A 26,561-nucleotide genomic window follows, 5' to 3' on the forward strand; every position below is an offset into this window, starting at 1 on the left:
CAGGTAGAAGTAACTTAACCTCTGCCCTTGACTTTTACTTAATTCAAATAAAGGGAAGCCAGAAAGTGTATATCCCTTTCTAAAACAGATGTTTCAGAGATCTGATTATTAAAAGGGTCTTATTGGTTGCCAAGATGCCAATAATATATGGCAAAACACCGGATTCTGTTACTCTTCATATAAATAAGTTTTTCTCTTAATCTTTCCACTTGCGTGAATTAATTAGTTAGAAAAGAAAATGAAGCAATTTTATCAGAAAAGCATCTGAAGGAGCTATTGATTCAAATGCTTTTACATTCCAGCCTTATCACACATGATTAACTTGCAAATATGAGCTTAATAATGATGCAAAGCACCAGATTTCTCTGGATTCTCTGTTCCACTTGAATCCCCAGAAAAGATATTAGGAGTATTTAACAAATAAATGATACTAATACTGTTCTTCTCACGCTGTTCTTTTACTCAATGATTTTGCAGAGATGTGCCATGATTTTACAGAGCACAGTCTTTCTAAACTATTTAATTACACATTTTCTATAGTATCTTTACTTTTTTTTTTTTTTGGTGGGTAGGTGTGTTTGTGTGTGGGTGAATGCTTTTTCTATTTGTAATCCTAACATCCATCCAAAGTAAGAATCCTTCGAAGCAGATGCTCCACTTAGTATAAAGACATTGATTTGTTCAATTAACATGAAACAAATGCAAGAAAATAAATTGTAGTGGAAACTAAGTTTACAAATGAAAGCTAAATGTCCAGGTTAAAATAATCTGCTTGCCATACGGAAGATATTCAAAGTATTTGTTGACTGAGTGAATAAATAAATAGGTGTGTCTACAGAGGACTAAGACAGAAGAAGAAAAAGCAAAGCCTTGCTGATTAAAAACTCTACCCTTTGTTCTAGCTGCTGTTGTGGATACTCTGGAACTTCAAGATATTCACCACCTGTCTCCAGCTACCTCCGTGATGCCTTTAAACAAGGAGGAAACTTTTCCTGATCTCTCCTATGCCCCGCTGAAGGACATCCTTTTTTTAAAATATATTTTATTAATTTCTTACAGAGAGGAAGGGAGAGAAATAGAGAGTTAGAAACACAGACCAGATGCCTCCTGCACATCCCCCCACTGGGGATGTGCCTGCAACCAATGTACATGCCCTTGACCAGAATCCAATCTGGGACCCTTCAGTCTGCAGATCGATGCTCTATCCACTGAGCCAAACTGGTTTGGGCAATGAAGGATTTCTTGGGGAAAGTGATGGGTTGAGGATTGGAGTGGAAGGGTACTTGTTTAGACTGTGGTTTCCCCCTGCTGCTATTCCTTTAAGTATCTACAAAGCTAACTCCCTGTATGGTTCCAGATGGGTGGTTTATCTTGGCCCTTATGTCTTCATACTAATCAACAGGAATCTCTTACCCACTTCCTTCCCCCAGAGTTGCAACCCTAGGAATAGACTATGAGATGCTTTTTATGTAAATCCAATTTGCTCCCCCTCCCTCTCCCATTCTAGGCTCCTCACTGACCACAGCTTAGAAAGTTTCATGCTGTCCTGCATGATGGGCAACTACTTCAACCTTCTGTCCTAAACCTTTTTCTACTTTATGATTAATTTTTATGTATTCTATGATCCACGTCTCTAGCATCAGGTTAATATTTCTGGCCATGCCCTTTAGAATACAAAAATAAAACCATTTCCCTTTTAAGAGCCCGCCTCTTCCAAATTGCAACAGTTTGCTTTAGCTTACTGTACTCACTGTAAGTTTAAAAATACAGTCTAAGCCTTAAATCTTCTATTAACTCTGTTCTTGATTGTGTTTACCTTCATACTAAAGCAATACTAAATGCCATTGATCACATGAACAGAGAAAAATAAAGCAATAAGCATAATTCAGGGAATTTGTTGAAATTTTCCAAATATTTCACTGTAGAGTTAATAACTTGAGTCTGTCGATTATATATTCTAAATATTTCATTAATCCCTCATTTTCTCTCCATTTCTACTGCCATCACCTTCATTCAGGCCATATTTATCTGTCTCAATTGCTATCCCAAGGGAATCATTAAACATAATTATATAAAGGTAGATTTTTCATAAGAATTATATTTATATTAAGAACTAAAAGGCTAATAAGAAACTCAATTTACAGCTGTGAATAGATAGTTAAACAAATTATACTCAAACAATAGCATGATGAGTATAGGCTAAAATGATAATATATAAGTAAGTGTTCATTTGGCATTTAACAATTATAAAGCAAGTTACAAATAATTATGAAAATAGTGTGTGTGTGTGTGTGTGTGTGTGTGTGTGTGTGTGTGTGAATTAGAGACAGAGAAAGGGAGAGAAAATATGAATATTTTTTCATTGGGCAGTTGGACATTCTTCAAGGGGTCCCAGATTGGAGAGTGGGCAGGCTGGGCTGAGGGACACCACCCCCTGCCATGCAGAACATTGTAATTAAATATATATACTGAGTAGCCAGATTATTATGATTTCTGAATGCATAATAATCTGGCCACTCAGTGTATATTCTATACAATAAAAGGCTAATATGCAAATTGTCCCCTAGACCAGGAGTTTGACCAGCAGGCAGGCCAGCCAACTGCCCATGTCCTCTCTCCATGGCCAGGCTGGCCAGAGCTCACTCACGCATGAATTCATGCACCAGGCCTCTAATACACACACACACACACACACACACACACACAAACACACACACACACACACACACTGAGTGGCCCTATAGCATCAGGCCTAAATGGGCACCCGAACATCCCTCTCACAATCCTGGACTGTTGGTTCCCAACTGCTCACCTGCTTTCCTTCCTGATTGTCCCTATCTGTTTCTGCTTGCAGCCTGATCAACCCCTAACCACTCCCCTGCCAGCCTTATTGATGCCTAACTGCTACCCTGCCAGCCTGATTGCCCTTACAGCCCTCCCCTGCATGCCTGGTCACCTCTAACTGCCCTCTCCTACAGACCTGGCCACCTTTAACTGCCCTCCCCTGCAGGCCTATTCCCCCCACCTGCTTTCCCCTGCAGGACTAGGTCCCTCCACAACTGCCCTTGCCTGCAGGCCCAGTTGCCCCCAACTTCCCTCCTCTGCCAGCCTGGTCACTTCTAACTGCCCTCCCCTGCAGGCTTCATCTCCCACAGCTGCCCTCCATTGCAGGCCTGGTCCCTCCCAAAATGTCCTCCCCTGCTGGCCATCTTATGGCAGCCATCTTGTGTCCACATGGGGGCAGCCATCTTTGACCACGTGGGGGCAACCATTTTGTGTGTTGGAGTGATGGTCAATTTGCACATTATTATTTTATTAGATATATATCATAGCAAGATTTATTTTCTTAGTGATACAATTAATAAATTTTTTTGTTTTCTAATTGTCTGGAATTTCTAATTTTATAAGACTAACACTTGTTGTCACTGTGAATAGTTTAATATAGTTTGTAACAAAATCTAGTTTTCTTTAAAATAATATAAAATACATTAAATTGGCTGGAGGTGAATTGAAACTAGTAGATTTAATTCTATTTATAACTAGTAATACTATTTTTCCAATTGTATAATAAATAGAAAAAATCTAGTATTTTCAGAATATAACTCACTTAAAGAGGATAGGAGTTTTATGATATGTTTTCATAAAAAATATGTTATGAATAAATATCTCCCTATCCCTAATAAAATACATTATTTTGACTAAGGATTGAGATAAAATGTTTCTATGTATGGAGACATTTATATATATATATATATTTTCTCTTTAATGATTAATAAAATTTATTTTTCTTTCATTATTTAATGCTTCAAAATTGTTTATGTTCACTAGGACAGATATTTCTAGTTTTTCTGCTATATCTATCCACCTCCTCTTCCTCTGATCCTTCACTGAGTGAATGAATATCCAAAATAAAGTCTACATTTCCATGCACCCACTCTACATTTCCATGCACCCACTCCCCCCAAAATGTATTTGGTTTTGAGGGCATAGTGAACTTTAAAAGGAGATGCAGTGTCCTTGTTTTGTCTTCTTATTCCTACTGACTGAAAGCAAACAAGATGGTGGAGCTCCCATAATCATCCTAAGAGAACCTGGGAAACAGACGTCATGTGAAGAGAGAAAAAAGATAGAAGCAGCCTAGGCTTCTGGCTTCAAAGTATTCCACTAAGGTTCCTTAAGAATCATCAAAACTATACAGTTACCCCCTAATTTCTCATTTCTTGTCTGACATCTCTGCATGGCACATTTCCACCATGAGTCCACTATGCCTGCTATCAAAGTTCCATCAACTGAAACAGAAGCCAAGCGGGGTCTGATGCTGCTTCACAAAAGGATTCTCATGATTCTCATCGTTCCAGTGTCAAATGGTAAGAAATAGTGTTATCTTCTTTCTTCCTTGCCACAATTTGCATCCACATGCAATTTACTCAGTCATTGTATTCTCTTAATTATATAGTTACTAGAGGCTCAGTGCATAAAATATGTGCAATGGAAGGGAGGTTCCTCAGCCCAGCCCATGCTCTCTCACAGGAGCCCCGTGATCTATCACCCCAAAGAGGTAGGCCCTGCCCACCCAGCTGGGGCTCTACAATGGATCACCAGAGGCAGGCCCAGGCTACCCCTGCAGAGCTGCTGTGGGGTAGCCTGAGCCTCCCTCTTTGGGGTGATCATGGAGTCCCTGATTGATCAATCACCCTGCTGGTCGGTGGCCTGGGCTTCGCTTTGCAGGGTGATCATGGGTAGATGGCTAGGTCCCTGACCAATTGCATCACACCTGCCTTGGCTGGCCTGGTGCCAGTGGGTGTCATAGCATGGTCATCCAGAAGGATGTCCGGATGGTCATTCTGCTGTTTGGTCATTTGGTTTATTTATTTTTCTATTTTTTTAAATATATTTTTTATTGATTTTTTACAGAGAAGAAGAAAGAGGGGTAGAGAGTTAGAAACAGCAATGAGAGAGAATCATCGATCAGCTGCTTCTTGCATACCCCCTACTAGGAATGTGCCCACAACTAAAGTACATGCCCTTAACTATAATAGAACCAAATCTGGGACCTTTCAGTCCGCAAGCCTACGCTCTATCCACTGAGCCAAACTGGTTTCAGCTCATTTGGTTTATTTGCATATTATGCTTTTATTATTGTAGATTACCATTTTCACAGTTACCTTCTCCTTTTCACACTATCCTAAGTGATCCTTAAGGTTGGGGTGCTTTTAGCCTCCACTGAGAACCTTATAAAAATTATTAGACCATTTTCCCCAGACAAATAATAATTCACTCAAAATATTTTATATAATATTATGAGACTATGAACTTTCAAAAGGCCAGGGGTATTTAGATATTAGGTTAGAAATCCCTAGTTTAGATCACTTTTTTGTTTGTTTGTTTCTGTGTCTAGTTATCTCTGATGTGTTCTTATTTCAACATTCTCTATCAAGCTCTTTCTCAAGTGGAGTGTCATTCAATCATCTAAAAGTTATTACAAAACGCATCTCGGTATGGGTAGAATAGGTGGTGTGTCTTCCTAAGCTTTGTTGAGCAGTTCTGATAGATCTTTTATATTGTTTTATGTTACATTGACCTTAGATTAATCTTGCATTTGGCATTCTTGAATCTGCCCCAAAGTCTTTAAAGGGTTCTCAGTGTCAACCACCCTGTAAAACTGCACCATTAGCAGAAGAGTCCCTCTGAGCATTCTAGGGTCTCCTCAGGCTGATCTCAGCTCACCCTTCAACAGTCATTTTATAAAATGCATCTAATCTTTCAATAAAATTGAATGACAAGCGTAGTGCATCTTTTGTGCTCCTGCACATTTGTACATGTTGCAAATGCTGCCTGAAAGCCATCCCTTCCATCATTCCTTCCGATCTATCACAGACTAGCTGGATTCATCCTCCTCTAGGGAATTTTTCTTGATTCTCAACAATTCAAGTAAATACTTCATCTTGAATCCCCAAATCTTGTACATATATATTCTTCCTGGATCTGTCGCATATTGGTAACTTTTTAAAAAAATTGTCTTATTTTCTCATGAGAATACCATATCCCATGAAGAAGGAATTCTAATGTCACTTCCTACTTCTGACATAGGGTATTGTTTTGTATAGATTATGAATGAATGGATGGATGAGTAGAAGGGTGAATAAAAAAAATTAAGGGTTGGATGTCTTATTTTTAATTGTCTATGACTCCACTAGTTCATGGGGCATTGCAAAATAGGAATTTGTCATTCAAAGAAATGAGATTTGAGACAAAGATGAAAAAAATAATAAAAATGATAAAGAGAAATCACTGCTAGACATTGTTAATCTTTCCATACCTGAAAATCAGAAGGTGATGCCAAAATTCTCTACAAATAATTGTATAGAGAAGATAAAAGGCTTCATTGAGTTTAGATCAGTCCTTTAAAGAGAGCAAGTAAAAATACTAAGTAAGAGTTTGGTTTTTTTTAATGAGTCATTTATTTTTTATATAGTTTTTAAATATATTTTATTGATTTTTGTACAGAGAGGAAGGCAGAGAGATAGAGAGTTAGAAACATTAATGAGAGAGAATCATTGATCAGCTGCTTCTTGCACACCCCCTACTGGGAATGTGCCTGCAACCAAGGTATATGCCCTTGACCAGAATCGAACCTGGGACCTTTCAGTCCTCAAGCCGATGCTCTATCCATTGAGCCAAACCGGTTTCAGCCTAAGTAAGAGTTTTACCCACTCTATGGTTTTAAAGAAATTATAATGTTCTCCTAAAGGTGGAAGACAACAAAGTAGGTTATTTAAAAAAAAAACACCACACATTCAATGTCAAGCTACTAAAATCTCTAAAATTAACTTTTCACACTAGTCAAGTGTGGAGTTATTTCTATGCCACTTGTGTTGGTCAAAAAAATCAAGACAGAGTTTAATGCCTGACCCATCTAGCACAATTAAAAACATGTTATTTGTCATTGACTTTATAATACTAAACCTACTTTTAATGTGCAATAATATAAAAGTAAAAGTACTTTTCAGAGGATTCCAACTTGAGACCTGCTTGTTTGAAGTTCAAAATCTTTCCATAAAAGGCATTATGTATTATTAGATAAGTAAAGCTTAATCTATATATGTGTGTACAAGCTCATATTTTTAAATCTGAGAACATTCTGCAAAATTTTGTAAAACTGAAAAGCACTTGCTCTTGCAATGTTTTTTAAACTATTGATATATCATTTTTAAGTAAAATCATTTTTTCTTATATAAATCTACTTTCCATATTGATATTGAAGAAAGAGGAATATAGTTTTACATTTAAAAGAAGTTACAGTATAACACACAAACGATCCTCTGATGATCATGAACATTCCAAATAAGTTTCAGAAAAAGACACAATAAAAGGCTTGGAGTAGTAACCCAAGATTTGTGGAATTAAATTGATTTCCATTTAAATCAGGTCTTTTACTCTTCTTCAAAATGTCAAGGTGTCAGCCTGGGCCATTAGGAGACTGTGATTTATAGTTGAGACAAAGTGATGGTACCAGCTGACTGTCTGGAGTCAGGGTACAGTGTCTGGAAAGGCTGCCAATGACAGTCATGATTTTTATTAACCAATCAGCAAGACTTAACCAAAATCCTACTCTTTTTCTTCCATTTTGATAAGGATATGATAAAATACAATCTGGAAGGTTTATTTTGTGGGAAATAAATAAGCATTTTAGAGAGAAGTAGGTATTATATTTCTACAGACTAAATTAAAATATTGTTTATGGCAATGTATATTTCAGACATCTAGAAACACTTATTCATAACAGGAGCATAAACAGATGTTCCAAATATGACAACTTATTTTAATGTACTAGAAAACACAGCATAATTCTGCAATCTGATTAAGAATTGTGATGTTAAAATCAATTTTCAAACACTAAATTATATTTAAAGCCATGTTCATCAGCATCATAAAAAACAGCAGAATGTTTGTATCAGAATCATTAGTCATAGCAAATTAATCTTTTTATCTTTGAGGAAAATCCCTAAATAGTTCTGGATAGGAAAATATTTAAAACTTCCCAGGTTATACCAAGATAAATAATATTGGTGGTAAAAGTGAAAAAGATACAAATTTGCTGTACCAGAATAGCATACACATATGATGACTAAAGATAGTCATTGGATTACAGAATATAACCACTATCCCTTTACCAAAACTCCATTTCTAATAATGCTAAATAATTTTTAAAATGTCCAATTCCTAAATGGTTTTCTGATATTTGGCCCATATTAAATGATCATGGAAATTTTTAATAAAATGTGATGTATCTCCATGATACTTAAGGTTGAGATTTGCTGCTGCTATTATTATTATTATTATTATTATTATTATTATATATTTTTTAGTTACAATGCTGTAAAAAGTGCATTTGGGCTAAAGAACTTACCATTTCCTAGAGATTGATAGACACAACTAAGTTTACAAAGGCAAACATATTTGACAGGAGCCCATAACATACTATGTTCAATGATTTAGAAATTTGTAGACACCCTTCCTCCCCCTTTTTTTTAACAGCACCTCCCTTTTTTTTCTTTTTTTCCTGATTTGAAATTCTCTCACCTTTTGCCATTGACATTAACCTTACTAGTTTAACCTTGTGCTGCTACGTTACAGGGATGTCCAATTTGAGTTAACTTCTATCTGGACAGAGAAGGGGCTAAAACTCATAGCCAATGAGAATTTTCTGAGAAACTGAATTGGTGTTTTTTTTTTTTGTTTGTTTTTTTTTTCTCTTCTGGAGTCACAAGCTCTAAGAACAATGCATGAGGCATGTCTAGAGTTGTTAGAGACCAATTTTGCCACATAGAGAGAATGTGAGAATGAAGTCAACCACCTGAGAATAAAACCAACACATTGGAGCTAATAAAAGGGATAGAGGAAGATATACTGAGGCAGACAGAAAGGGAGGGAAAGAGAGTTGGAGAAGTAGAGGAAAAGGGAGAGAGGAGCATGGTGGAAGAGGACAAGAAAAGCGAGAAAAAGAAGGAGGAAGAGGAAAGGGTGAAGGAAATGATAGTATACACATAGATTCCTTTTTGCTTGGTTTGAGCTCGGTTTTGATATTTTTCTACAGAAAGAATCTAATTAATGTAGTGACTTAAACTAAAATGATTATTTCCTACTCCTTTGACTGAAATTGTCCCCTGATGATATCTAATGACATGTTAATTTTTTCCTGAAAGTCACTTTAAAATGATTGTCCTTTATCATCTTTATTTTATAAATCAGTTGCAAACTGGAAAATTGAAAAGGAGAGAGATTCAGTTCCGTAACCAGTGGCAGGAACAGTGTTGGAATTCCAGTCTTCTACCTCTTCTTTACTATTCGAGTACAATGGTGATGATGTTGTAAAAGTCTAAAAATATACATTTATTTTGCATATTAACTCTGAGAGAACAGCTTGTTTAGAATGTTTTGGTCCATTGACTAATTAATGTAGTTGCTACTTCATGAAACTTAGCATGATCAATAATATCATTATATTCAACTTAAAAAAATAAATGATTTAAAATTTTTAAAAATATATTGCTATTGATTTCAGAGAAGAAGGGAGAGGGAAAGAGATAGAAACATCAATGATGAGAATCATTGATTGGCTGCCTTCTGCACACCCCACACTGGAATCGCATCTACAATCTGGGCATGTGCTCTTCACCAGAATCGAACCCAGGACCCCTCAGTAGATGCTCTATCCACTGAGCCAAACCAGCTTGGGCAGGATTTCTATTTCTAAGAGGGGTAGAAATCACATGAATATACTGCATGTTGGTTCATTTATTCTGACAATATCAGTTTTATAAATTACAATTTTTAAGATTCATGGTCTGTAGGTTTTTTTTAAAGAACTTTGTGTAGTATAGAAAATAATAGGAAGAAAATCAAGGCACTGAAAATTCTAACAATGCCTCACCCATATCTTATTGAAAGCCACCCAAAGCATATAGGTAGGTTATCTCATCTACAACTAGAAAATAGGACAAACCACATAGTATGCTTATCTATAAAATATAAAAAGAATAAAACTTCCAAATTACAGGATTCATAAAATGCTAAGTTATACAAAAAGGACAAACCATGCTGGACAAATAGAAGATATCTTTTGTAGAAAACAAGCTATTTAAGAGCAGAATTTATCTCTTCCTTTCCTATAGTTGGTAAGTTGCTACTTAGGAAATATATGATTAAGACATTTATAGTAAACTAGAGACCCAGTGCATACATTTGTGCACTGCTGGAGTCTGGTCAGCACAACCCAATTGGGGCTGATCAGGCTGGGCTGGCCAGGGGGAGGGGCCACGGGCAGTTGGTGGGCCTGCCTCACCCTCAATTGGGGTGGGGGAGGGTTGATGAGGGGCAGGACTAGCCAGGGGGATGGGCGGCAGGTGGTTGGCCAGCAGGTTCCACTCCCTGGTTGAACTCCCAGTCGAACTCCTGGTCAAGGGGACTATTTGCATATTAGCCTTATATTATATAGGATTATTTTTTAGGTTCCTAAAGCATAAATAATTTCCTAATGGTGTCTGCCTCTCACCCTTAAATTTTGGTGATGTAAAAACTAAGTCTGTTTGTGGCAAATACTAAAACCCAAAAGGAAGAAATGAGCTAATATTCATTGAGTGTTTGGTTTTCTTTTAAGTGTGTGTGTGTGTGTGTGTGTGTGTGTGTGTGTGTGTGTATGCACGCATGTGCACCTATGTGCAAGAGGAACTGGGCAAAGGAATTATTTGATTATTTCTTCACTGACCAACCATTAAGACTTCTGAGGTCAGTGATATTAAAATGACATTAATTTAAACAAATAGAAATCAGTTCAGTTGTTTTGTAAATGATGATCTAGGCTGCATCTAATCTTAATAAAGACAATAACTACTTTATATCATTAAATATTTAATATCTGTAACTAATAGACACACTTCTATATTTAATTTTAAAGGCAAAGTTTGTTAAATAACTAAGACTTAGTTGACCATAGGGATCTTATGTGTTGATGCAGACTGAATTCACTCAGTTTTTTTTTTTTTAAGGATATTAAAAAATATAATATAATTCAATATATTTTATTGAATTTTTACAGAGAGGAAGGGAAAGGGATAGAGAACAGAAACATTGATGAGAGAGAAATATTGACCAGCTGCCTCCTGCACACCCCCAACTGGGGATGTGCCCGCAACCAGGGTACATGCCTTTGACCAGAATCGAACCCTGATCCCTCAGTCTGCAGGCTGACACTCTATCCACTGAGTCAAACCAGGTTGGGCCACTAGGTTATTTTTTAACCTTGGATATACCTTGTAAATGAATGGATGAATTAATGAATCAACAGTTTAAGTTGATAAATTTTATTTATGGACTGATGAATTCCACCCAAGTTTCACTCTCAAGCTGAATTGCCAAAATGGCAACAGAGATATATCAGTAGTGAGTTGAAGATTCCATCTTCTTTATGCTTGTAATCTCCAGTCTTTTCTCCAAAATCTATGTTAATTCTAAAAGAAGACTCTCAGAAAAAACCAGCTGGAAATTTCATCCTTGAGTCAAGGCCATATTGCCTTTATATGAACTATATAAGCATTCCTTTATCTCAATATGAGGACTAATAAGATAAAACTTCTTATAGATGTAGGTACTCCTTATAAAAGAATATCTTATAGATAAAAGGTAAAGAACATTTTTTTTAAAGTCAGTAAGAGATAATGTAGGCATCATTTTTAACTTTCAAGTTTAGTATCACATAAGCAATAGCCCCATTACTTATAAACAATTTGCTCTTTCAGAATTACTTCAGTACATTTATTTAAAATACAAATCACAGAATCAAATGGTAGGAAATTAACTAGAAAGAACATGCAAGTTGAGTAACGTTCTTCCAAAATAGGAAGAAAAATTCTATTACCATATATCTAACTGCTAAAAAAAATACATGATCTCTTTGTACCATGTATATACTTGGGTGATTTCAGTCAGTGCACTAAGTGGCCCTCCCTAGAGCACACCCTATGGAAAGAAAATACATTTTCCTTAAACATAAGATACAATTCCTTTAAGATTATGTTAATTGCTTTCCCTTTCTAATTGACAAAGTCACCACAGAAATTAGAGCGCGAATTTCATTATTCTAGAAAGAACCTTAAAAGTTGACATGTCTTTGAACAATTGTTTCAGAAATCCTTTTTTAAGTACATTTTCATTTTCTGGCATGGCTTGAATTGAATTCTAAACTTTCTGCTGCTTGGCCCCTAAGCTCCTCTGGTGAATTTAAATAGGCTTCCTTATATATTTAGTACATTCAGGAATTCTTTGTTGCGGGGCCTACTCTGCTTTATTATGAGAAGGCTGTCTCGGAAGTCCAGCAGCCAGTTTTTTTGTTTTTTTTTTGCCATTAATAAAGAGTCTACTTCCCCAGACCCCCACGTCTTTGAAGAAGTTGAAAGGGCTCCATGTTGGTTAGAGGGGGGCCAGGAAGAGAGAGAGAAGTGAAGGGCACCGACTGTGGTGTAATCCCCCAACAAAAAATGCTGTCTAACGTGGAAACCTCCCCGAGGTTTACAAATGCACAGGCTGGGTTTAATTTAGTGTGATGTATAACAGAGAAATAACTTAGCCCCCCTTCCTAGCTAAGAATAGGAAGTCTACTATGAAAAAGACATTGCATTTTTAAATCCTATAAAACCAAATGCTTCCACTGGCTAGTGTTTCAACACTACCTAAATGTGTCCCTTAAGATGTTTGGAAACTAGAAAGACAATCCCAGTGTAAATCTATCATTTCTCGCAGTTCACTTACTTATATGACTAGAAAAGTTTCAAGAGAGACCTACCAATTTGGATGTATAAAATATTGGTGTTGACTCTTAGTCTAGAGAAAGCTAATGAAAAAGGCAAGGGAAGATGACTCCAGAGAATAGTCACCTGGTGCTCACAAATCCTTTCAACCTATCACAGAGAGGGAGAAACTTCTAGAAAGAAAGGAATGGTTAAATGCATCTATATAAAAGAACACAAAACACTCCAAAAACCTTAAAAGGCTGGGGAAAAGAGCCAAGGAGTTATTATTCCTATTTAGTTGATATAACAAATACAGTCCATAATTATTCTTACATTCCTTTTGTTTGTTTAGGAATTATTAAGGTAACAATCTTAAAGTCCCATTACTTATACCAACACTAAAAAAAACCTTATTTCACCATCTGAGAATTTTTCACTTTTTAATTCTGCATAAAATACACATGGAATTAGCTGAAAGATTATATAAAATAAAACTATTTAATTTCAAATTATTTTAATCTCAAATACCTTCAAGTTACACCTGATTTTACATTTCCACATATAAAAACATTACATATAAATTCACATTTATGGCTAGTAAAGTACTTATTCTGTTAAAGCTATATTTATGGGAAGATGGGGGGGGGAAGCAACCTTCAATAAAAATTGAAGCTAGCTCATTGAAAAAATGTGAATGATTTTAAGATGATGGCTCAATTTTTATATTTTTTTACTAAGAATTAAAAAAAAATAAAGGCATATATTTATGCCTCAGTGTGTGTGGACTCTGATAGATCAGAAAGCGAAATACAGAGAGGACATAATAATGCCACATAAATTTCTGTGGAGGAAATGTGAGGTTGAATAGCTCCATTAAAAAGTATATTGTTAAAATGTTTACAGATGCCCAAGATTAAACACACACACACACACACACACACACACCACACAACACAACACAAAACAGCACTTCTATTAGGAACTTTGTTTTCCTTTGTAAATAGTGTCACTCAGACATCACTGGGATTTGCTTAAATAAAATGAATAGCAAGCAATTAAATATAATAATCCAAGGAATCAAAATGATGCCTGCAAAAAACGGAGGATGTATTTCATGTGTAAATGGCAAGAAAATTTGGGCTTTAGCTCTTCGGTATGTACTGTGTGTTCTTCTGGAAACTCATTCAGCTTGAAAGAGGACAGCTTGTAAAACTATCTGCATATTTATCACGTGAATCTGACCAAGCCCAGGCACCTGTGCTAACATACCATTTTTGAAGAGGAATTCCAGGTAGTATATATAACTTTTCTAATGTCAATAATAATTAGCTTGTACTGCAATTCTCCTGAGATACTTACACCTAGTGTAGATATTATTAAGGCAGCCTAATGCCTAAATGACTTGAGAACATCTCAGCACCTATCTGGAGCTTCGCTGGAACACGAAAGTGTTAAGGACATTTACACCAGGAAAGCTATCAATCCCATGAACCCTGAAATGAAATGAAATGTAATTATATTTAGATTTGGCAAAATTCCAGAAGTGGCTTCCTTGTTGGATCCTTGAAGGCTTCCAAACAATGCCATTTTGGAAAATTCAAGTTGTCCTCATTGAGATTAAAAGTTAAAAGCTCAAGTATCACCCTATTAACAGAACAATGCAAAAGGGACAAAAGAAAAACTAAATACTTCATTGGTCATTGATAGATGTTTAAGGTGAGTGGTGATTTTCTTTTAAGGGAACTTGCATAAGCAAACAATGTGAGAGAGGAAATGGCAAAGGGTCAGTATCCTTATGTAAAGCAATGGTTTGCTATTTCAAAATTAAAATGTAAAAATAAGCTGGTGTCAGAGAGGAGGTGATTCCTCATTTCCACCGCATTGAGCAAGCTCGCATCAGCAGCAGACAGCGCTTAATATATGCGTCTGGCTCAGGCTGGTCTCCCAACCAGGAAGCCATGGAATTGTTAATATCACTGCTTTTTTTATATGCAACACACATCATTTCCTTGCTCTTTGTTGTAGATCTCTCCTTTTATTTTAAGCTTAGTATGATCTGATTTTCCCAATCATATTATATAACCCCCAAACAATATTATCCCGTGACAGCTATGATAGGAATGCAGAAAAAGTGTCATCCATCCATCTAGATACAGCATAAAGAAGTTTATATAAACAAAGTCACCCACTTATATCTTTACTCACCTTTATGGAGTCAGAGGAGAGCTTGATGAATGATGGTCTCAGAAAAGACAGTTTATATATAGGAAAGTGACATAGAGTGGTTTCAAAGAATGCATGATGATTAGTAAAAAAAAAATAAAAAAATATATACACACACACACACACACACACCTTATATATGTGATGGAGAAAATGAGCATCATTGCATTGTAAATTTTGTTTGGGTACCTTTTGTTTATGAAATAGAAGTTAATATATAATTCTGTTAAAAAATATGACAACATAAAAAAACACATTGCATTTGAAATAGATTAAATCTGATATCACTATAGCCAATAAACATCTATCCTTTATATTATTTTGGAACTAAACTGATGTAATAACTTATTTGTATATATCATTTATGATTATGTTAAACAGGTGTCAAAAATATACCTGTATGTGATATTGTTTTATATAAGAAGTAGTTCCTGATCCATTGTGTAAAACATTGCTAGTAAATATAACCAAGTTTCTGTATACTTGTAGATACATATACATAGAGTTCTTTGTAGAGACGTATGTAAAGAGTTCTTTGTATTGAGAAACTTATGCTTTTAAAAATGTTTCATTTCAATGAGAATGAACTTAAAAGAAGTAAAAGATGGATACTACCAAATGTCTTTACTGACTATATTATCTCCTTTCATTTAGAATTTTAAAACATTTTTTTTATAACACACACATGCACATACTTAAAATTTCAGAGATTTGAGAGAAATAAAATAGGTGTTATAAATAAATAACCTGAATAGGTACATTGTGAATACAAGATTAAATATATTCTATATGCCCTGTATAGATGACAAGTATGTTTATCATATTATGATTTCAATTTTCAAAGAAATATAGCTCCTGGGTAATCTGTATTCGGTGATATTTCAAATCATAAGTAATTGTACCAAATTGAATAAAAAGGTGAACAAAGACTTCAATAGTATTCTAAAATACTTTCATAAATTTATTTTAATGATACAGAAGACAAATTTATAGTACTCATGTAAAGCATTAGAATGAAAAGAATGAAATAGGTTTTGTTTTTTTTTTATTATTAAAAGTCTCTTCTCCATTTTGAATTTTAATATCTGCAACATTATTATAAAAATTTTCAAAAGGTTTAATATATTAATTCTACTTACAAAAGATACATATTTGATGTGGCAATGGTTAACAATGTTCAAACATGACATATTAGTTATAGTTGGAATAGTTACCTCCTATAAAACTAAAATCCTTATAAAACTAAAATAATGCATTTCAGATTCAGCTGATGGATCAACTGGAGAAGTCTGACTTCACAGGCTCTGTTTCTGGTTTATCTCACATGGGTCTGTAACATATACAACCTAAAATTTAAAAGCTAAAGGGTACCATATTTTGGCTAATTATTAATAAATTTCAGTTGAACTCTTACAACAAGAGAATGTTCTAGTATAATAAGACATATAAAATATTTCATCTGGCTAAACCATTAAGAAGAAAACTGGCAATAAATACCACATAGAAAGCAGCATTCTTCTAAAATCAGCAGTAAAAATCTAATAGGGTTAGTAAAGAAGATTGTAAATCATTTCATTTCTAGGCCTCAAGCTTGATTATAGCTATATGGTGTATATTCTGAGCCATATTTTCATGGGGATATATAGGATTTCTATAAATAGTTTATATATATATATATTCTATGCATATGAAAAAAAGTTATAAAAACACAAATCACGCTCTTCATTATTAACCAAGAAGATATTCTCTTACACCAGTCACCTTACAATATGCCAAGCGAAGCATTTTTAGAAACACATGTATTTTAATTTTGCTTCTTACACAGATCTCTTCTATTGCTTTTGAATGGTTGTTACAACAGAAAACAAATGCGATTCAGGGAAGCTCGGTAATTACTTTAGAGAACAGTTTCTGAAAATAGTATTTTTGGGGGTGGGTCCCGGTGGAAACATTGCTGGTTATAAACCAGAGCATTGTTCTTTCCTCTGGGCAGAATCCATGTATGTCCTTTTGTTCTGCTGGTAACTGCAGACAATCAATAAGGTCCAAAGCTGCTGGTTCCTCTCCGCCTAGGTCCCAAGAGCCTGACTTGTGATGTTACTGAAATACCTCACAAGTTAGGGTCTCAGGGACTAGGAAAAGTCTGGTTTGGCTGCGGTAGAATTCTTCTTCTTTGGTGGGAAGGCTAGCTTAGACATTACAGTTGGGTCGAGGCAAACTTTTCCCTCTACATACTAATGCACATACATATGTAGCAATAGATATATATATGACACATACAAGGTAGGATGAGCTGAATATTCATAATGAGCATTTACAGACCTTAAAAATCACAAAGAATACGAGACACAATATGAAACAATGAACAGTTAAAGAGTCATCCCAATAGATGCAAAAAAAAAAAAATAAGGCTACACATGGGTTAAAATCTGTGTCTAGCAGATTTATACAGCAACACCGTAGTTCTATTACATGCAAAAAGGATTATATCCCAGTAACGGGACCCTGATTGAAATTTGGTTTCCCCATTAGCCTTCTATATAGCACAACTGTTAAGTTGGCTCCAGGACATATAATACTTTCAATCTGATTTAAATATATATACTGTTGCAGTTCAGAATAAAACAAAAACTTTTTTTTTGCACGTCATCATTTAATACCTCTGAAGCTCGAGTGTTCTCTTTGAATCTCCAAACTATTCAGACAGCCACATATTCCCATGCACACTCTGCAGCTATTTGAGTAATGCCACTTAATAAACGTGAAACTTAACATGCTGGCCACACAAGAACAACAACAACAACAAAAAAATGATTCTCTAGCTTAAATAGTTGCATTCGAAAGCTCAATACTTTGGAGAAAAAAAAAACTGCACAATCCCGATCCTCTACATTCACTGAATTTCCTCCGATCGTTTAGCCTTGTTTGTGGTTGGAGAACAGAATTGGTACTTTAAGGAATGATCCAAGGTTTAGGAGCACAGAACGCAGGGTAAAACAATCGGACCAGCCACAACATAAAAGTCCTGGCCACAGAAGTGGAATCTGGTTCTTCTGCACTGGTTGATCTTAAAAGGGAAAAGAGGAGGGGGAAAAAACAAAAAACAAAAAACACGTAAAGAATTAGAATGTTTTCCTGTAGAACAGGTGAATCATCCATTTCCAAGTAAGCTGCAGGCAAGCTCAGCTGAACAAAATATTTGCTAACTGCCCCCCCCACCCTAGTACCACACCCCTTTCCACCCCCACCCCCACCCCCTGTCCAGATCTCTACTTTGCCTTGCAAGACTTTAAATATTCTGCTCCATGATGCAATGCATCATTATATAAGATCCCTTTTTGTTTATCATTTGATTTCCCCCCCCCCATATTGAATCAGTTATGGCTTAAGATAGCAAACAGTTTCTTTTTTTTGAAAAAACATACAAAAAAAGCAGCATTCACAAAAATACAAAATAAAACAGCCTTTACATCTCAAGTCCATGCTTTTTCCCTTAACACTGAAGATGGCTCTCCAATCCTTGACCACAGCAATCCAACCAATTATTCGAATGAAAAATCTCACCCCTCCATAAATATGACATTAACATAATTATACCCTTCCCCCCCTTCCCCCCCATCGCCGAGACCCATCCTCCTTAGGGAATAACATCTGATGCTCCAAAGATGGAAATCAGTCAGATTTTAGTTGCTCTCCAACGTACCTTTTGCTTCTCACTGACTGACTGGCTTTTACCCTCCACGCACTCACACGCCACCCCCTCCCCTCGGCTAGACACGGGGTGCCCGAGCGAGCAGGCGCGCCCGGCACCCAGACCCAGACGCCGGGAGAGGCGGGCGCAGCATCTGATGCTGACTCAGAGCGCTCGCTCTGTGTGCAGGGGGTGGCAGCGGCTGGTATTTCCACTGCGCTCATCATTAACATTAACTCGCAGTCTAGCATCCACCCTCTCCCAGACCTGCGGGACTGCAGCATTTGCATGACGCTGTCACTCTAGCCTTTGCAGGTCATATGATGGAAGAGAAAAAAAAAGAAAAAGAAAAAAAGAAAAGAAAGAATAGGAGGGGAAAAAAAAGAAAGAAAAAAAAGCACCAAGGCTTCCTCCATCGGAAATGCCTTCTTTTCTTTTGAGCCTCCTTATTTTTTCCACCTTTCGACGTCCCCTGTGGCTACCTAGTCTCAGTTATTGGGCATCTTTCGAGGAAGAGAATACCTTGCTCTTCCCTGAGCCAGGAGCCAGTGGTCCTGCCCTCCCCTCCCACGCTGATCCCCACCCCTGCCTCCCTGATCAATCAGAGGCTGCGGAGACAGGTTCTGACAGTCTCAGCCTGGATGCACTACCCTGGGCAGCAAGCAAGCAGCTAGACACACACGTGAGAGGGGGAGAAAGGACGCCAGCGGTTCCTTTCCAGTCCTAGACTTTATCCTATGCCTTCTTCACCCCCCTCCACGCCCCATCCCTGTCTGACTGAATGGAAAAGCACCTTTCCACTTCTGTATGGAGCCCCCAAACTGCCCGGGAGATGCAAGAGTGAGACTCAGCTCTATGCATCAATCATTTGTATTTAATAATGAAAGAAACTATGACTTTAATACAAAAAATAATTGCTTAGTGTTTCTATTAGCCATGCTCTCACTTCAGAAGAATGATAAAACTCTGCCAGTATCTGAATCATCAATATGATTTAAACGGTGTTGAAATCTGAAGGTGCTGGAATGAAATCAACCAACAGGCTGTTGAGATATATATATATATATATATATATATATATATATATATATATATATATTTATTTATTTATTTTGGTTATTTTTATTTATTTATTTAAGAACTTTAAAAAATAATACCAAATAAATAGCTGTGTGCTGGTAGAATATGCACAAGTCTTTGAGATAAAGAAACATTTGCAGGCTGAAAAATACTAAAGATTGACTATCTATTTACACAAAGATGTGTTTGTGTAGCTATGTGAAAACAATCTATATGCATTGTTATGAAAAGAGCTGAACGATCTGTCTGAGCACAGTCATGTGTGTGCTGCCGTGTTTCACAGCACAAAAGGCGGTCCATAGGTATCTACCCGGTTCCTTTGTTCTTCGATGGTTCCCTTTAATCACAGAATGTGGTACCCTTCCCACCTTCCCCTTCTACATGAGCAATATTCCTGAATTACTGATCAGACAGAGCCAGCCACCGGTGGCTGCCGAATACCCGAGACACATACAAAGGAAAGCGAGGTACGGCAATTCTCAAGCCAACCCAAGTGCTGCCTGTGCTACTGAAAATTCAGTTTACTCACACAGACAGATCCCAGCATGCACCGCGGCACTGCAGGACCAACTAAGGTAGCAGTTTGGCAACAGATCTGTGGCAGCTCACGTAAAAGGACAACCATTTGCAGAGGCTCCAAAGAAAACATCACACAACCTCTAAGGAGAAAGAAGCATCTGCAGGCGGACATGTAGCTCTCAAACCAGCCCCTACAGCCTCCTGATGTGAAAGAAAAGGCAAAAGAGAAGAGAAAGAAAAACTCAAGTGCAAAGACAAAAAGCACACACACATGCTCACACACACTCACACACACACACACACACACACACACACACACACACACACACACACACAAAGTGGGCACCTGAAGGAAATGTGGAATGAAGCACAGGCTCTCATTAGAGAGAGAAAGGGAGGAGGGAAAAATAGAGAGGAAGAAAGGGAAACACAGAAATGGGAAGAGGGAGGGGAATGAAGAAGGGAAAGAAAGGATGAGAGTAAAGAGCAAAGAATCACTGAGCACCAAAGCAATAAAGAAAATATGAAATTAGATGGCAGAAACTAGAGACTCTGGAATAGTAGTATTCAGAATCTAACAAAAATGTATACCAGAAATTAATGTTTACACAGCACAGCTTTAAATACGTATTGTTTGTGGCAGTGTAATGCCTGCTGTCTTCTTCCAGTTCTGCTTTTAAATATACCGGTTATCTCTTTAAGCCTCTTTGCTCAGAGATTCATCTTTTTGCTTTTTTTTTTTTTTTTTAAGGGCTTCAGCATCTATGTTCTTTAAGCTATTTTTTTTTCTAGACAGTTGCCCACAATTCTCTGGATAAATTAATGTCATGACCTCACTATGGCTATCAGACATAAAATGTCGACTAGTTTAATAATTGAACATGCGCTTACAGCAAACTGCCTACTGATATCTTAGCTCTGTGGACTGTCTGCATAATCAATATTATTTGAAAGAAGATGTTGTAATCAATCAGTTCAATTACCACTGTCATAAATATGGGTTTAAGGTCTCATCTGACTCTAAACTTCTAATCATCAATACTAAAACATCCCTAAAGGGAACTCTGATTATGGTTAAAGTTTTTAAAAAGAGACCTCTCTCTGTTTTTTATATTTAATTGAAGCAACACAACAAATGCATAGTCTTGTTAGATCAATTATTTTTATATGCTACTTGAATTTTGTTCTGTTAAAGAAATAACTAAGATGTATCTGAATGTGTATCAAATGCTAGATTGAGTAAAAGGAAGCAATAGCTATGAAATGCTTTAATTCAACGTGCCTCCTACCTTATAACTAAGACAGGGATCTTTTATTTCTTATAAAGACCATTTGAAATCAGTTTTATTATGGGGATGGTATTTAAAAAACTGGTTTAGGGTAACGGAGAAGGACTATAAAATTGTCTACAGTAAACACTGACTTAAAGTTCAGGGATGTGCAGAATATACTGTTTTTAATTCTTGCATAATATTTTCTTTGTTTTACTTAAACTACACCCTCCAATAAGGTATAGCAGACCACATGTAGCAATTAAAATTAAATTTAAAAACTCAGACACAGACAACAGTATGGTGATTACCAGAGAGAAAGAGGGTAGGAGGAGGTAGAATGGTTAAAGGGGAGACAAATGGTGATGGAGACTTGACTTGGGGTGGTCAACACACAATACCATATATAGACGGTGTATTATAGAATTGTACACCTGAAATTAACATAATTTTATTAATCAATGTTGCCTTGATGAGTTCAATATAAAATAAAAACACCATTCATCAAAAATATAAAAGATAAAAATTCAGTTTCTCTGTTGCCCTGGCCATATAACAAATGCATAATAGGATACATTGGAGTTTGCCATTTTGGACAATGCAGCTAAACACATTTCTAGTCTTGCATAAAGTTTATTGGACATTGCTGACTTAAACTGTTCTTGTGAAAAGTTTATAGCATACTAATTATTGGGTCCCAATACATTCATTCTATCAACTTTAAGAGAATGAATGTACATTGACTTATTTGAAGATCTAAAATAAAACAATTTCATTTGACTAAAGAGGACCTAGTAGTTTTCTTTATTATTAATAGTACTTAAATATACAAGACGATTCAAAGGGGTGTGTTATGCAGAAATTAACTTTAAGGTAGATAAAGTAAAACACATCATAAGACCACACACACAAATATTCAACCTAAAGTCTCTGGATAAATCTGAGGAATTCTTATGTATCTATCCTTCTGGAAGTGAATCATGATCTTTTTAGTGTTAAACAACACATATCACATATTTGTTTTTAGTAAAGGGGTCTAATAGTAGGGTAAGTTGCAAACATTAAGAGAAAGGGCACTTTTCAAAAATCCTACCAATATAAAGAAGGAATAGCATTTAAGAACAGCAACTACCATGGTGAGATTTTTTCTTTTTCTTTTTAAGAAAAATAATTAAAGAGCAGGAGAGACAGAAATCAGATACTGATGATCTAGCATGATCTGATGGGAATTTTTTATTAAATAAAACACTGAGAAGAAACAGGTGTGTGTGGTGTGTGTATGTATAGATCTTGTTAAGATAATTTTGAATTCCCAATCAGATTCTGGAACTAATTACCTTAAGCAAAATAAAATGAAATATAAATGTATATGAGTTATTAGTTTACAAATTTCATATGAAAGTTATAGCTGATTTTTTAATGAGGAAGAATACCTGACCCATATTTTCCTCTAGAAGTTTAAGTCCTTGGATTAGATGATGATTCAGTGTTCAACTCAGACAACTTCTTGATTAGGGTGCAAAATAATTATTTGTCAACCTGAAAGTAGTTCCCCCCACCCCCTTCTCTTTTGATAAATAAGTGCAAAGCATCCCAATTAACATGGAAAAATAATGTCATAGATTTCTCTTCCTTTCAGGGATAATACTTTAGATTATAGCATGTGGAATCCAATGGTCTTCCTCCTATTTAAAAAATGGATATAATTGTAACTTTCTCTAGCAATCCTTCTGTGTTTCTCCCATCTTCCCTCCCTCCCATTTTCCTGTCCCCATCATCTCCCCACTCTGCATCATCCAAGTAGGAAATCCACTTGCCAATCCAGTCTGTCATCAATACCCACAAGAGGACTACATTAAAAGCCACACTAGAGATGAGACCGAGTAGAACAAGTCTGAGGCAGGGGTAATTAGAGCAACCACGTGAACTTGAGGGAGGTTTTGGGGGACAATGATAATAACAGCCACTGTTGTTCAGCCATACGCATGAACAGATAGGTTTGAGAATGCTGGTGGAGTACTACTCTTTCAGGAAAAAGGCAGGATATAATAATGAGGGGCAATTTGGAGACCACAAAAACATGTTGTCATTATCAAATTGTACTTAAACCTGGAAAAATATTTATCAAAACTTACCAGGATTTGTACATACACTAGTAATAAATGGAAGTTTCTGCTTCATTGGTGTGCTTCCTAACAAGGGAGATAGTAAAGAACTCATCTTGGCTTTTGATGGGACCAAGTGGGAAGGCTTACATGATAGCAAATGAATTAAAAATCACTGCCATATTTAGAGCTTGAATCTAAGGCTAAGGAGCAATAATAATTTATGTTTTAGCGAACACTACTTTCCTTCTATTTTATAAACAACCATTTGAAGGAAAGTTGGAAAGTGGGAAGGGGACTTATCTAAAAGTCAATAAACTTATTCTAGTGCCACTTGGTTCTAGTTTATGGTCTTGGTTAAGTCATTTAACTCTAAGAAACTTTGTTCTCTTATCTTTAACATTAAAATTAGGAAGAATGACCAGGTTAATCATCAAAGCTCAATTCAGCTCGAAAATTTTGAACAATGAGGAGGAACCATTGGAAACCCATGTTGGTTATTACTACCTCCTGGTTAGTTACAGTATTTGTATACATAATTGTCTCATTTAATCCTCACAGTACAGACCTGTACTATTTATTGCAGAAAGACTAATTCTATATGGTCTTTTTGTGTCAGTGGACTATCTCACCTAATAACTGATTCTAAGAAATGTGTAATTTCATATTAGCTTCATAATAAGGTAATATTAAAATGTTATATTAGACTAGGGGCCCAGTGCATGAATTTGTGCACATGTGGGATCTAGTAGGCCCACCCTCGATTGGGATGGGGGGCACTTGGGGGAGGGGCTGGCTGGAAGGAGATTGGGTGATGGGGGCCGATTGGGGTCCTGATTGGTGTAGTTGGATGCTTCATCATGCATCATAGTGACCGGTCATTCTAGTTATTCCGGCATTCTGGTCAATTGGCATACACACACACACACACACACACACTCTCTGAGTGGCCAGATTCTTATGATCTCTGAATGCATAATAATCTGGCCACTCAGTGTGTGTGTGTGTGTGTGTGTGTGTGTGTGTGTACACACATTGGAGTTCCAGTGCATGAATTCGTGCAGAGGTGGGGGGTCTGTCCAGTCTGGCCAGGGGGAGGGGACATGGGGAGTTGGCTGGCCTGTCTGCTGGTCAAATTCTTGGTAGGGAGGACAATGTGCATATTAGCTTTTTATTATATAGAATATACACTGAGTGGCCAGATTATTATGCGTTCAGAGATCATAATAATCTGGCCACCCAGTGAGTGTGTGTGTGTGTGTGTGTGTGTGTGTATACGTATGTATTTTACCCAATGGATTACCCTATTCATATTTAAAATTTCATATATTTGAAACAATATATAATATGTAGGCTGGGGTAAAGTAGGTTTATAGTTGTTCATATGGAAAATAATGAATAATTAATAAATAATAATACAAGAATAAACTCGGTGATTCACAGACTTACAAATGTAAACCTATGTTTGCCCCACCCCATATTTTCAATTTAGAGTGAGGGAGGCAGTCATTTTCTAAGAGTTAGAAAAATGTGTATACACTTATAGTACACACACTAAGGAGAAGTCATAGTTTCTATGGATAACGTATTTGTAAAATATTAGCATATATAAATACAAAATATTTTAGGTTTAATCAATTGAATAAATGCTTTAGCTTTTAATAATGCATTTATAAAATCTCATTAAGTAAATTTTAGAAAATGTGAATAACAATATATCAAAAAATTAGGTGAACCATAAGTTTTAAACTCTCTATCAACTATCAAGTACTTTAAAAACATCTTTGTTGGTTTAAAAAAATACTCATTTTCAATGCTGCTTAATTTAGGTGGAATAAAGTCATTAAAAAATAGTTATTATTCTGATTGCTCGTAATCAATTTTATGCTACAGTCTTAGAGTTTTCTTCACTAGGAAAATTATTCTAATTTTGTAGCGTCTTTTTATTATAAAGAAAAAAAATACTTTATTCATTGATCACAGTAGGTAAGAATGGAGTACAAACAATAGAATAAATTAGCTTAAATAAAAAAGCATTCCTTCTTTAGACACTGGTATTTCCTCCTTGATTTTTCCTATTAAAATGATGTATATTTTTGTAATCTAATATCACACAATCATACATGTTCTTTTCAAGGTTGAATTTTCACTTTGCAATATCTATGCTCAGTGATAGAAACTATATCCTGATTAATACACTCTTAGAAGTATAAATACTATGAGATGTTTAACTTTTGAAAATATATTCTTTTATGAAGAATGCCACTATAGCATGGTCTCAAACTTTATTACATAGGTTTTCAATATAGGTTGAAGTTTCCTTATAAGGAGCAGAAGGAAATGCTTCTAGGGATTATCAACATTATTTAAATATGACTGAATGAACAGTGGAGGTTCAAGTGCATCCTGTATCCTCACGCTTTGTTCTCATCCTTTCTAATCAATTGTATTGATTTGTTAAAGGTTAGAGGGTACACTTTCGTTGATCAAGAAAATAGCCTGATACAGCAAAACTGTCTGCCAAGTCAAGACAGATCAATCCCACCTTTGTTTCCTTTTAGATACATTATGGTTATTCATTCTGCATCACCTAAATTCCAGAAAGGAAATGGATAAAGAACTGTCTATTTTTATGGAAAAAAGTGATACATTTCTGGGTATTTCTCCTCACTATCGAACTTGGTGGACATTGTAATATCTGATCAAGTGTTGGCCTTGTTCTCAAGTTCACTAAAGAATTCTGTCCATTCTCAAAATTGTAAAATACATGAGCAAGGAAACTTCCTAAAATGTTGAGTTCATTTAGAAAATCAGTGTTTATTTGAGAAAATAAAAGTGAAAACACATCATTGTAACTTTCTTTTCCAGAGCCACCTTACTCATT

General features: G+C 36.0%; 1 long non-coding RNA gene across 1 annotated transcript in view; it reads right to left on the reverse strand.

Annotated features, from left to right (window-relative positions):
• Positions 1-873: 873 nt before the first annotated feature.
• Positions 874-26,561, reverse strand: part of LOC118723211 — a 159,267-nt gene continuing 133,579 nt past the window's right edge. The window contains exons 4-5 of the long non-coding RNA XR_004989193.2: positions 16,481-18,078; positions 874-884 (exon numbers count right to left, since the gene is read on the reverse strand). This is a non-coding gene — a long non-coding RNA (uncharacterized LOC118723211). The remainder of the gene's footprint in view (positions 885-16,480; positions 18,079-26,561) is intronic.

This window comes from Pipistrellus kuhlii, unplaced genomic scaffold (genome assembly GCF_014108245.1).
Source record: "Pipistrellus kuhlii isolate mPipKuh1 unplaced genomic scaffold, mPipKuh1.p scaffold_m20_p_2, whole genome shotgun sequence".
Lineage (NCBI taxonomy): Eukaryota > Metazoa > Chordata > Mammalia > Chiroptera > Vespertilionidae > Pipistrellus > Pipistrellus kuhlii.